This window comes from Aulonocara stuartgranti (assembly GCF_965226115.1).
Source record: "Aulonocara stuartgranti genome assembly, chromosome: 3".
Classification (NCBI taxonomy): domain Eukaryota; kingdom Metazoa; phylum Chordata; class Actinopteri; order Cichliformes; family Cichlidae; genus Aulonocara; species Aulonocara stuartgranti.
Window position 1 is genome coordinate 16,661,688 of NC_138941.1, and position 10,933 is coordinate 16,672,620.

General features: G+C 39.3%; 1 protein-coding gene and 3 long non-coding RNA genes across 7 annotated transcripts in view; 2 read left to right on the plus strand and 2 right to left on the minus strand.

The window, feature by feature from the left end:
* The window catches only part of LOC309702568 (uncharacterized protein), a 1,257,380-nt gene that overhangs the window by 398,612 nt on the left and 847,835 nt on the right, over nt 1-10,933 (plus strand). The gene's annotated exons all lie outside the window — the stretch shown is intronic.
* The window catches only part of LOC309702634, a 213,922-nt gene that overhangs the window by 195,775 nt on the left and 7,214 nt on the right, over nt 1-10,933 (minus strand). The gene's annotated exons all lie outside the window — the stretch shown is intronic.
* LOC309702630 lies at nt 2,018-5,341 on the minus strand. 4 transcript variants are annotated; one of them, XR_014275637.1, is made up of 6 exons: nt 5,203-5,341; nt 4,014-4,180; nt 3,406-3,551; nt 2,827-3,001; nt 2,518-2,684; nt 2,018-2,372 (listed from the first exon to the last, which is right to left on the minus strand). It is a non-coding gene; the product is annotated as an uncharacterized lncRNA (long non-coding RNA). The 4 variants fall into 4 exon arrangements; XR_014275638.1 differs by lacking the exon at nt 5,203-5,341 and adding an exon at nt 4,668-5,092 and having other exon boundaries at nt 3,419-3,551; XR_014275639.1 differs by lacking the exon at nt 5,203-5,341 and adding an exon at nt 4,629-5,088.
* LOC309702633 lies at nt 5,554-10,036 on the plus strand. Its single transcript, XR_014275650.1, has 4 exons — nt 5,554-5,805; nt 6,092-6,171; nt 6,611-6,718; nt 8,709-10,036. It is a non-coding gene; the product is annotated as an uncharacterized lncRNA (long non-coding RNA).

Here is a 10,933-nt window from a genome sequence, read left to right on the forward strand (position 1 = left end):
ATACTGTAATCCTGACATGTGATAATTTTTTTCTCGTGAATACCTAATGGATCTAAGCCTCAGGCTTCAAAATAAAGGAAAAATATGTTTTGGATCCAATGAGCACAATATTAGGTACAGCACCACCATAGACATTTTCAGTGGTTTTGAATGCAGGACATGGTTATCTTATTATGCAAAATGCATGACAATAAAACAGCTGACCACCATAAAATAGTCTCGATGTAGTGGAACTGATATAAGAGAGTGGTGTGAATGTGATTGAGAATATATTTATAATATATATTACGGGTTTCCCCCCCAAAAAAAAAAAAATAAATAAAAAATAAACAGGGGTCTTTATGACAATAAAGCCATAAAAACCTAAAAAATATAAAGAAAATTATGAAAAACTTTATATCAGTGGATAGGTCTGAAGTTGTTTAAAAGATCTGATGTGAAAAAAAATGAAAAAAAATTCATAAAATCCATTGCTATATCACCTTTTGGATGGGGACCATTTTGGGTCCCGAGGACCATAAAAGGGTGTAAATTTGAAAAACTCTTATTGCTCCAAAAATAATAAAGTATCCAAATCAATTCTGTTATGAATTTTTTACCTATCCAAGGCTCTAATAACCTCATGCCAAGTAGTTCCATTTGCAACTCATTTTTTAAAAATATTGCATATTATGATTTTTTACCCCCAAAAAAACAGGGGTTTTTATGACAATAAAGCCATAAAAACCTAAAAATTATTAAAAAAATTATGAAAAACTTTATATCAGTGGATAGGTCTAAAGTTGTTTAAAAGATCTGATGTGAAAAAAAATTCATAAAATCCATTGCTATATCACCTTTTGGATGGGGACCATTTTGGGTCCCGAGGACCATAAAAGGGTGTAAATTCTGACGACCATCCATTAAGAACAATATGTACGTCTCCCACAGTGTGTGTCTGACAAGGTGATCAGCAACACAGGGGGCACCACAGGGGACTGTCCTCTCCCCCTTCCTCTTCACCCTCTACACCACAGACTTCAGCCACTGCACAGAGACCTGCCATCTTCAGTTTTCTGATGACTCTGCGGTGGTTGGATGCATCAGCAGGGATGATGAGACAGAGTACCGGGCTGTGGTCGACTCCTTTGTCACGTGGTGTGAGCAGAATCATCTGCAGCTCAACGTGGCAAAGACCAAGGAACTGATCGTGGACTTCAGGAAGACCGGGAAACACTTGACCCCTGTTTCAATCCAGGGGGTCAGTGTTGACATTGTGGAGGACTATAAATACATTGGAGTACACATTGACAATAAACTGGACTGGGCTAAAAACACCACAGCACTTTACAGGAAGGGCCAGAGTCGTCTCTATTTTTTGAGGCGACTGAGGTCCTTCAACATCTGCCAGAAAATGCTGAGGATTTTCTATGAGTCTGTGGTGGCCAGTGCGATCCTCTATGCTGTTGCATGCTGGGGGGGAGCAGGCTGAGGGTCGCAGATGCCAACAGACTTAATAAACTGATCCGTAAGGCCAGCAATGTTGTGGGGATGGAGCTGGACTCCCTCAAGGTGGTGTCGGAGAGGCGGATGCTGTCCAAGATAAAGACAATGTTGGATAACACCTCCCACCCACTCCATGACATGTTGGTCAGTCACAGGAGCTCGTTCAGTGAGAGACTGAGATTACCGAAAAGCACCACTGAACGACACAGGAAATCATTCCTGCCTGTGGCCATCTCCCTGTACAACGCATCCACTTAACACACTGTTTGCTGCTACAACTACACATGTTTCTTTTCCAAATCATTATTTATAAGTGACTTATGTATGTATGTATGTATGTATGTATATATATATATATATATATATATATATATATATTGTACTATTCTTAGTTAACGTATTGTCTGTCTTGTCTTAATGTTGGTTTAAAATGGAGCACTGTAACAAAAAATAATTTCCCCCAGGGATCAATAAAGTATTCTGATTCTGATTTACAAAAAACAATATAATTCAATAAAGTAGTCTCAGAATAGTGAATTAAACCAACATTTATTGTTGATATTTTTTGTTGATATTTTTTTAACAAGAAAAACATTTTTCAACTGAATGAAAACAATGTCAATAACCAAAATAAATAGAAGCGTACATGAAAACTACACAGTCCTTCACCTTTCTGTGTCTGATTTTTTTAAGGAAAACAGTTTTTCATTCCACTAAAAACAGGACAAACCCACCAGCATGAACATTAAATAAACTATTACAATTGTAAAACAAAAATCATTTACAAAATATAATAATTATCAGTGGGTCCCAGGAAATAGAATGTGACATGGGATTTAGATTTCCGTTACCAGGATGGTCGGGTTCAGCGTAGTCTTTATCACCACCTGTCAAAGACACATCATCAATATTCATGTTTGCTCAGGTTATTCACTTGTTCACATCTGTCTGAGATCATTCATACTGTTGTATGGAGTGTACAGTATGTATATAATTATCAGCTATGTAAAAGATATTATCATCTCTTCTTACCTAGTTGGAAGTCCTCCATTCAAACTCAGAGAGCCGCTGGAGGAAGGTGGTGATCTGAGGGCTGATGCTTGTAACCTTCCTCTTTACGACACGACCTGTCTTGCAGCTTGTACCAAGTTTTGCAGGGCATTTTGTTCCCATGTCTGGATTGATCCTCACAAAAGAACCTTTTAACGGAAAAAGGGCTGCTTTAATTTCAAAATTAAAACATACATTACAGCAAACCTATATGTTTCTGCAACTGTAGTCAAGCTATCACATATATTTCATTCTTAAATGGTGTAAGCTTTAATGGTGTAAAGTATTTACCTCTGTATCATCTCCAGTGTGATGGACGCTGACTCCTGATACTCAAGGTTGAAAACGTAGTATGACGCAAAGAAGACAGCAAGGGTGCTGGTAAAGTCATGCATCTGCTCAGGCTCATAAAATACCTTGCCCTCCAAACTGATCATCCAGCGGCTTGCAGACATGAAATTATTCCCTAAAAACAGACAAGAGTCCAATAAGACAATGTGCTCACCCTTACAAATAAGGTTTCCACAAGAATGCTGGATAGCAGGCCTCACACTGTAAAAAAAAAAATAGAATCCACACGGTTTGCTGCTGTTTCTCTTATTATTTATTATGTCATGAAAATTATGATCAATTACAGGAAAAAACTGCCTAATGTTTTGGCATTTTGGCCTGTGCTGAAATGTTAGGCTGTTTTTTTTTCCTGTTGGTCATTGTGTATAATAAGAGAAACAGCAGCAAACTCTGTGTATTCTATTTTTATACAATATAAAACAGACAAACCCCTGTTAAGTAAGTTGTTGTGGGTACAAATACCACAATAATTACATAGATTTTTTACAAAAATATTACAAGAGGAAACTATTTATTTACCGAGCGCTATTACCCTTGGTGTGATGGGTAAGGTCATCTCTCTCTCAACAGACATCTTGGTGGAAAAAGCCTTTAAACACAAACACTGAGGCTACATCACACTGTCAGCGCAGCCAGCAAGGGCAGGAGGACAGCAATGTACCACACTGGGCGGGAAAAGACAGAGAGACAATTGTTAATTTAACGTTGCATTTATTTAACCCTTGAAAAATATATTTACATAAGTAAATAAAAGAAAAAAAACACACAACCCATCTTTTCGAGAATAATTCAACTAATTGCTCTTTTGACCAACCTAACACAGACGTTACATGGTTTTCCTATGAAAAAGACCCTGGAAGACGTTGTATTAAAGGAAAAAAAAAAAACCATACTCCCCTTCCCACTTAAAAAATTAATAAATATTAAACTTAGGTTGGAGTTCCTCGCGCCACCAACCTAATGTCACATTAACTTTTTAATGTTGTGTACTGCAGCTCACACAAAATTAAATAAAGCAGGCTAACCTACATGAGCAAGCTCAAAACTGGATAAGATTGTTTTAGCAGTCTCTAAATTTCCAAAAAAGAAGTTGTCTTTCTTTATTCTCATTAAATGTGTATTTTTACCTGCTGCTTAGTCAAACTCTCTAAGTTTGTGCAGCTTCCCCGCTTGAAAGGGATTGATGCATCTACCACAGGTGTTTAACTGGGTTTCACTCAATGACCAGGCAGATCTTTTGTTTTTCCTTTTCTTTAATCTTCTTTTCGGCCACAGTCAGCCATAGGTGAAAACCCTTTAAATACAAACCAAAAAACCCAAATACAAATTATGTTTGTTATCACACATCTGCAAATATTGTAAACAATCCCAAACACATTTTCTTTTTTTTCCTTTTTTTTTAAACACATCAATGCAGTGCATAAGCTTTGTAGTACAATATTTGCTTGAGTATTTTTAAATGCTCAAATTACGTAATTCACTAACAATTGTACATACACCTTGAGAAATACTGCTTTCTATTAAAGTGCTAAATTAAATAATCAATCTGCATTAGAACTTGAGCAGTAACAATAGTATTTATAACCAGCTTCTCTTAACCATATGCAAGCATTAACAGTCTTCCATATGCAGACCAACAATAAACAATGTTTACGAGCGGCACGCTCGTAAACAGGCGACCAACTCACGACACAGTGCTAATGCTACATGCTAGCGGCAGCCGCGATTCTTTAGCAACTCACTTCAAAGTCTTTTACCATAGTCAGCAACCATTCCCTTACCGGCTACCTCCCTGGCTTTGTAGATACTTCAGTTCCACACAATATTCATGTTGGCGACAACTTATTGAAGGAATTATACTGGGCTTTTCCCGAAAGTGGCACCTTCCTATTGCTTCCCAGTTCGCCTTTCTTTTTCTTCCCGACAGAAACCCAGACACAAGATTAGTTCCGCCCTCCAGTCTGTCACGTTTACGTTTTCCCTCAGGGCTTCACCTCCTACTCGGTTTGACTTGACAGTCATAGAACAGAAGCGCAGGAGGACAATGCACCACACTCGGCGGGGAAAAAAAAGACAAAGACTGTCGTTGCGCCTGTGTTCCTCGCCCCTCCCCGTGTAAAATATATATCTAAATATATATTCAAATAAGAAAAGAAAAAAAACACACACAACCTATTTTTTCCAGAATAATTCAGCTAATGTGCTATTTCGACCAAGCTAACACCGATTTTAAGCCCTCCCACACACACACAAACTATACATGCTCTTAAGAATTAATAAACGAATATGTTAGGGTAGGAGAGTCCTTTGCATTACCTTATGATGTCCCGTTTGCAGTTTCCACACAGAGGTCCAACAATAACAGGTGCAAAATCTTTTGTCCTCTCGAGAATATCGTAAGAGTGAAGAGTTAACGAAGTTGGCCTTTCCTCTCCTGTCAATCACTGGATCACAGGTCATGTCAGTCAGGATATGGAGTGGTGGTTGGTAGAGGTAGGTGGGTAGGCGGGGCCAGCATGCATTCAGTGTGTGTTGTCTGGCCAAGTTGATACCAGCACACAAAATATTAGCTCTGAAGTTGGCTGTACTGGAGCATGAGAAATATATGCTTGTGTAACGATGTAAAAGAATGAATATGGTTTTGTTGTAATATGGTTTTGTTGTTGTTAAATTCCTGTTAAACTTGGGATCGCAACCATGGGTTTATTTTGGAACTTTTATTTTGAAAATCCGCAGCGGAAGTCTGCTACTGGTAAACGGGCTACCCCCCTGCCTATCGTTAGGAGCAGCTTTTGCTGTGGTAAGTCCTCTCCGTCCGCTCTCACAGAGCATGAGTTTAAAACATATTTTTTTAAATCCTCATCCAGAGAGTTTTATTCACACAGCGCTGGAAAGAGAAGCTGACCAGGGGTTACACTTGTAAGTACGATTATATTCTGTGTTCATGTTAAGCATGTGATGTAAAATGGGTTGTTGACTCTCATATTTGAAGCCGGCATGTTAGCTGCATTGCCGATGCTAATTCATTGTGTGTTAGCATCAAGCTAGCGGGATTTGGAGTTAACATGTTTTCATTTATTTGTCTTGGTTATACCAGCTATAGTTCAAGTTGCTAAGTCTTCAGTCTGTATTTTGTAATGTGAGAAATATATTATGTTCCAGATGTATGTTTTAATATGTTTTTCTTATGTCTCTCCTTTTGAAGAACTGTTTATCTATCTGCCAAACTGGAACGTACAGGGAGGGCCGAACACACATAATACAGTAGCTGCTAATGTGTTAACGGTAGGTATAACTACTATCGCAATTTTGTTTTTAAAAAAATACAGTAAGTAAATGTAAATAACCTTAATATACCCATAATGCAAAGCAATAATTAACTGTAGAAATGTTTTCAGGTAAGTTACTGGGCATTTTGTGGTATTTTACTGTGGAAAAATACAGCAAAGGTTAACAGTGCACATTGTGAAAAAATTTCGTACTGTAGTTCTTTAAATCGGTTACAAACATAGATTTTAGATGGAAGGAGCAGGATTTTTGTCCCATGCTTGTATATCTATTTCACATTTAAGCAGCGTCCCCCAAGATTTTCTCAATTATGGCAGTTTATCCACAATTAGGGCATAAATTTATTACAACTGGAGAGACATGCTGACTGCATTACAGATTTACAATGTGGGAAATATAACATAACATAACATAACTCTCACCTCTGTATTGAAAGAAATGAAGCTCAACAGACCTGGCCTTGGAACTAGATGAAGCTGTCTGTCACGGTGGGGTGCACACCCGATGTGGAAACAGGACCCAAAGCAGATGATGACGAGGAGTAGTAAGTTTAAACAGAAAAGTGATCCTTTATTGAGATGACGGCAGGGAAAACCAAGAAACCAAAGCAAACTGTCAAAAACACTACGAAACAAAACACTAAGAGGTACTAAGACCTATAACTATAACTGTGGAAAACAGGCAAAGACGAAAACTAAGGCTAAGGTCAAAATAATAGAACCAGGCTAGATAGGGCAGAATGAACAGACGACCCAACAATGGCATGCAGAAAACAAAGGGCTTGAATATATAGATGACTTAATGAGGTTAAAATTGAACACATGTTATTCTGACAATGTGTTCTTCGTTCATATTCTGTCCTGTTATCCCTATTCACCCTAATGACAGGACATAAACATAATGTCCTGTCATTAGGGTGATTATATTTGGAGAGCATTTTCTCATTATCATTATAACAGCTGGGATCATTACGCCAAAATAAACAAATTACACATCCCACCGCAGTCAATTATGGGATGCATAATGTAGTCTGGCTGTGTATATGTATGTATGTATGTATCTAGTATAGATAAGAGGGCACTGTTGCCCAAAGGTAATGACTCATAATCAGAATCAGAATGGGTTTATTGCCAGATGTTGAGGTTTACAACATTAGGAAATTGCTGCGGTGCTTCAGTGCAGACAATAAGAATTAAAGTGCTATGTAGAAAGAAAGATATGTGCATGAGATATACATGAGAATAAGAATTATGAGTGCTACGTAGAAAGATATATACATGAGTGCAGGTGGTGATCAGTGCCAAACATGAAATGATGAAGTGACACAGCGTAGGGTCATGTGTTAGTGGCGGGGACAGTCATGTGGTTATTGTTCATGTGTCCAACAGCAGAGGGGAAGAAACTGTTCTTATGGCGAGAGGTTCTGGTGCGAATGGACCGGAGCCTCCTGCCTGAGGGGAGCAGGTCAAACAGACTGTGTCCAGGGTGAGAAGGGTCAGCTGAGATCCGGGCTGCACGCCGCAATGTCCTGGAGGTGTACAGGTCCTGCAGAGATGGGAGTCTGCAGCCAATCACCTTCTCAGCAGAGCGCACAACACGCTGCAGTCTCTGTTTGTCCCTGATAGTGGCTCCATATTATATGCATTACAACACTGAGTCCTTCCAGTGACGTGCATTTGATGTCATTATGCTTGGTGTTGATAGAAATACTGAAATCTCTCTAAGTGAAATATTATTGTGTCCCGGGTTATTATGCTTGAATAATTGCTCTGCGTCAGAACAACCAGCTGCTGCGAATGCAGCAGTAAAGAAAATATGTGTTTTTCCTTCAGTCCGATGGAGGATAAATCTTAGAAAGAGTAAAAAGCAGTTGAACGATAATTTGAAGAAAGAAAATCCAGATTCTACCAGTTTCAGGCTTTGATTTGCTCAGGGGCAGTTGACAGCAGATCGACAGGGCCTGGCTTTAGACGCGGTCAGCGTGAAGCAGAGGCTCGTGTTGGAGGGGCGGGCTGAGTCCGTTTGAAGTGTGTCTGTGTAAAAATAGCCGCTGCAGCCGTTTTGCGCGCCCTGGCCAGGCATACCAACCTTGGAACCAGGTGTACCTCCAGCCAGCTCGCAGGAGGGATCATGGGAAACAGTTTAGTTGCACATGGCACATCCAGGGCACAGCTACCTGCTGCACGTGCTTATCATCTCACCCACAGATGTGGGTGTGATGTGAACAGATGTTCACTGTGATATGTAAGACAGACATACAGTATCATAATATCGCAGCCTGTTTGCATTAAAACTCTCCTCTCACTGTCATTGGTTTAGCTTGAGGTTTTCAAACTGATAAGAAATAAATATACTGCTGTGATATAAGACAGACATACAGTGAGTGAGTCAGCCAAATACATAAAATTAAACATGGCTGATGTTATTCCAGGTACACACGTACCACAGACTTTTTAGGCATGTGTGAAAAGAGGTGTGCTCACTTCAGTCAATCAATCATACTATGTGTATTCTTCCCTTCGCTTCCCTCCAAGACATCTACAGGAAGCGGTGCCTGAGGAAAGCGGGGAGGATCATCAAGGACTCCAGTTACCCCAGCCATAAACTGTTCAGACTGCTTCCATCAGGAAGGAGGTTCTGCAGCATCCGGTCCCGTACAGCAGACTGAGAGACAGCTTCTTCCACCAGGCCATCAGACTGCTGAACACGTCATAGACACCTCAGCTTCACTACTGGAACTTCAACATTATGCACTCCACACTGTATATAAATGCCACTTGTTTTGCACATATTCAACTCTGTATATTCTATATATTTTATTATTATTATTATTATTTTTTATTATTTTTATTTATCTATTTTTTACTATTTAATTTGTAAAAATGTGTATACACACACACACACACACACAGGAAAATATTTAGTATACACATCCAGAAATGCATACACTATTATATATTGTACATACAGTGGGGCAAAAAAGTATTTAGTCAGCCACCGATTGTGCAAGTTCCCCCACTTAAAATGATGACAGAGGTCAGTAATTCGCACCAGAGGTACACTTCAACTGTGAGAGACAGAATGTGAAAAAAAAATCCATGAATCCACATGGTAGGATTTGTAAAGAATTTATTCGTAAATCAGGGTGGAAAATAAGTATTTGGTCAATAACAAAAATACAACTCAATACTTTGTAACATAACCTTTGTTGGCAATAACAGAGGTCAAACGTTTACTATAGGTCTTTACCAGGTTTGCACACACAGTAGCTGGTATTTTGGCCCATTCCTCCATGCAGATCTTCTCGAGAGCAAGCTCTTTGGTCTTGGCCATGGCGGAGTTTGGAGTCTGACTGTTTGAGGCTGTGGACAGGTGTCTTTTATACAGATGATGAGTTCAAACAGGTGCCATTCATACAGGTAACGAGTGGGGGACAGAAAAGCTTCTTACAGAAGACGTTACAGGTCTGTGAGAGCCAGAGATTTTCCTTGTTTGAGGTGACCAAATACTTATTTTCCACCCTAATTTACGAATAAATTCTTTACAAATCCTACCATGTGGATTCATGGATTTTTTTTCACATTCTGTCTCTCACAGTTGAAGTGTACCTCTGGTGCAAATTACTGACCTCTGTCATGATTTTAAGTGGGGGAACTTACACAATCGGTGGCTGACTAAATACTTTTTTGCCCCACTGTATATTTATTAATTTCAGGTTGGCCATTCTTGTATTTTGCTCGTTTGTGTTGTTGTGTTTGCACATCTCTGTTGCTTGTGGGGTTCGCACACAAGAATTTCACTCGCATGTGCTGTGCCAGTGTGCCTGCACATGTGATGTGACAATAAAAGTGATTTGATTTGATTTGATTATTCTTTGACAGACAACAGAGCACCAATCAGGCTCTCCAGGGAATCCCAACAGTCAACAGGACCCTTCACCATCATACATCCCTCTTGCTGTAGGCTGTAGAATAGATCTGTAGCTTGGTCTCAAGAGCCGAACAAGAAATATTGTCATCAGTTATAGTCATGGTTGAATTGGGCTATAGCCTCTGTCCAGGTCCACCTAAAGCAACAGGTAAATCTCATCTCATTGTTATTCTTTCATCATTGCGCATGCTCACATAGTTTTCATCCTGGATTTTAACTGCTGATGAGTACTTAGTAACCATCAGTAACTCCCTTTCACACATAAAGAAAGGTGTCGGAATAACATACACGTTGAACCACAGACACATAAGGAACAATAGTCATTCCATCTTCAACACGACTAGTACCAGCTACAAGTTGTATTCAGTTGTATTATTTTTGTGTTATTTTTCTCCCACAAATTTGCACATTTTTATTTTTGAAGAATTTGTGTTTTTGTAAGTTTTCTATTGCTAAAATCAGGTCAGTATCTGCAAATCTGAATTCAAGAATAAAGAATGACCAGAAACTCTGTGGTCAGGTATTCCAGATTTGCACACAGGTACTATAAACCTGAAGAAGGCCAGGCTACTGCTATGCAGAAGGGAACTGTAAGGACCTGATGGGAAAGGAGCAGTGTTAGACAAACAGCAGTCTGGTATCCAGGTTACACTAAAGGAAAGGGGTCGACAGGGACTGAGAGGCCCTGTTGTTAGAGGATGACTTCAAGTAGATCCTTTTGTTGAAGAGGATTACCCTTATTTCATTCCTGACCGATAACTACACTTATTATATTCCCGCAAATCACACGCATGCAGTTCTGCATGGTAGTGAAACCAAAGCACGTGCA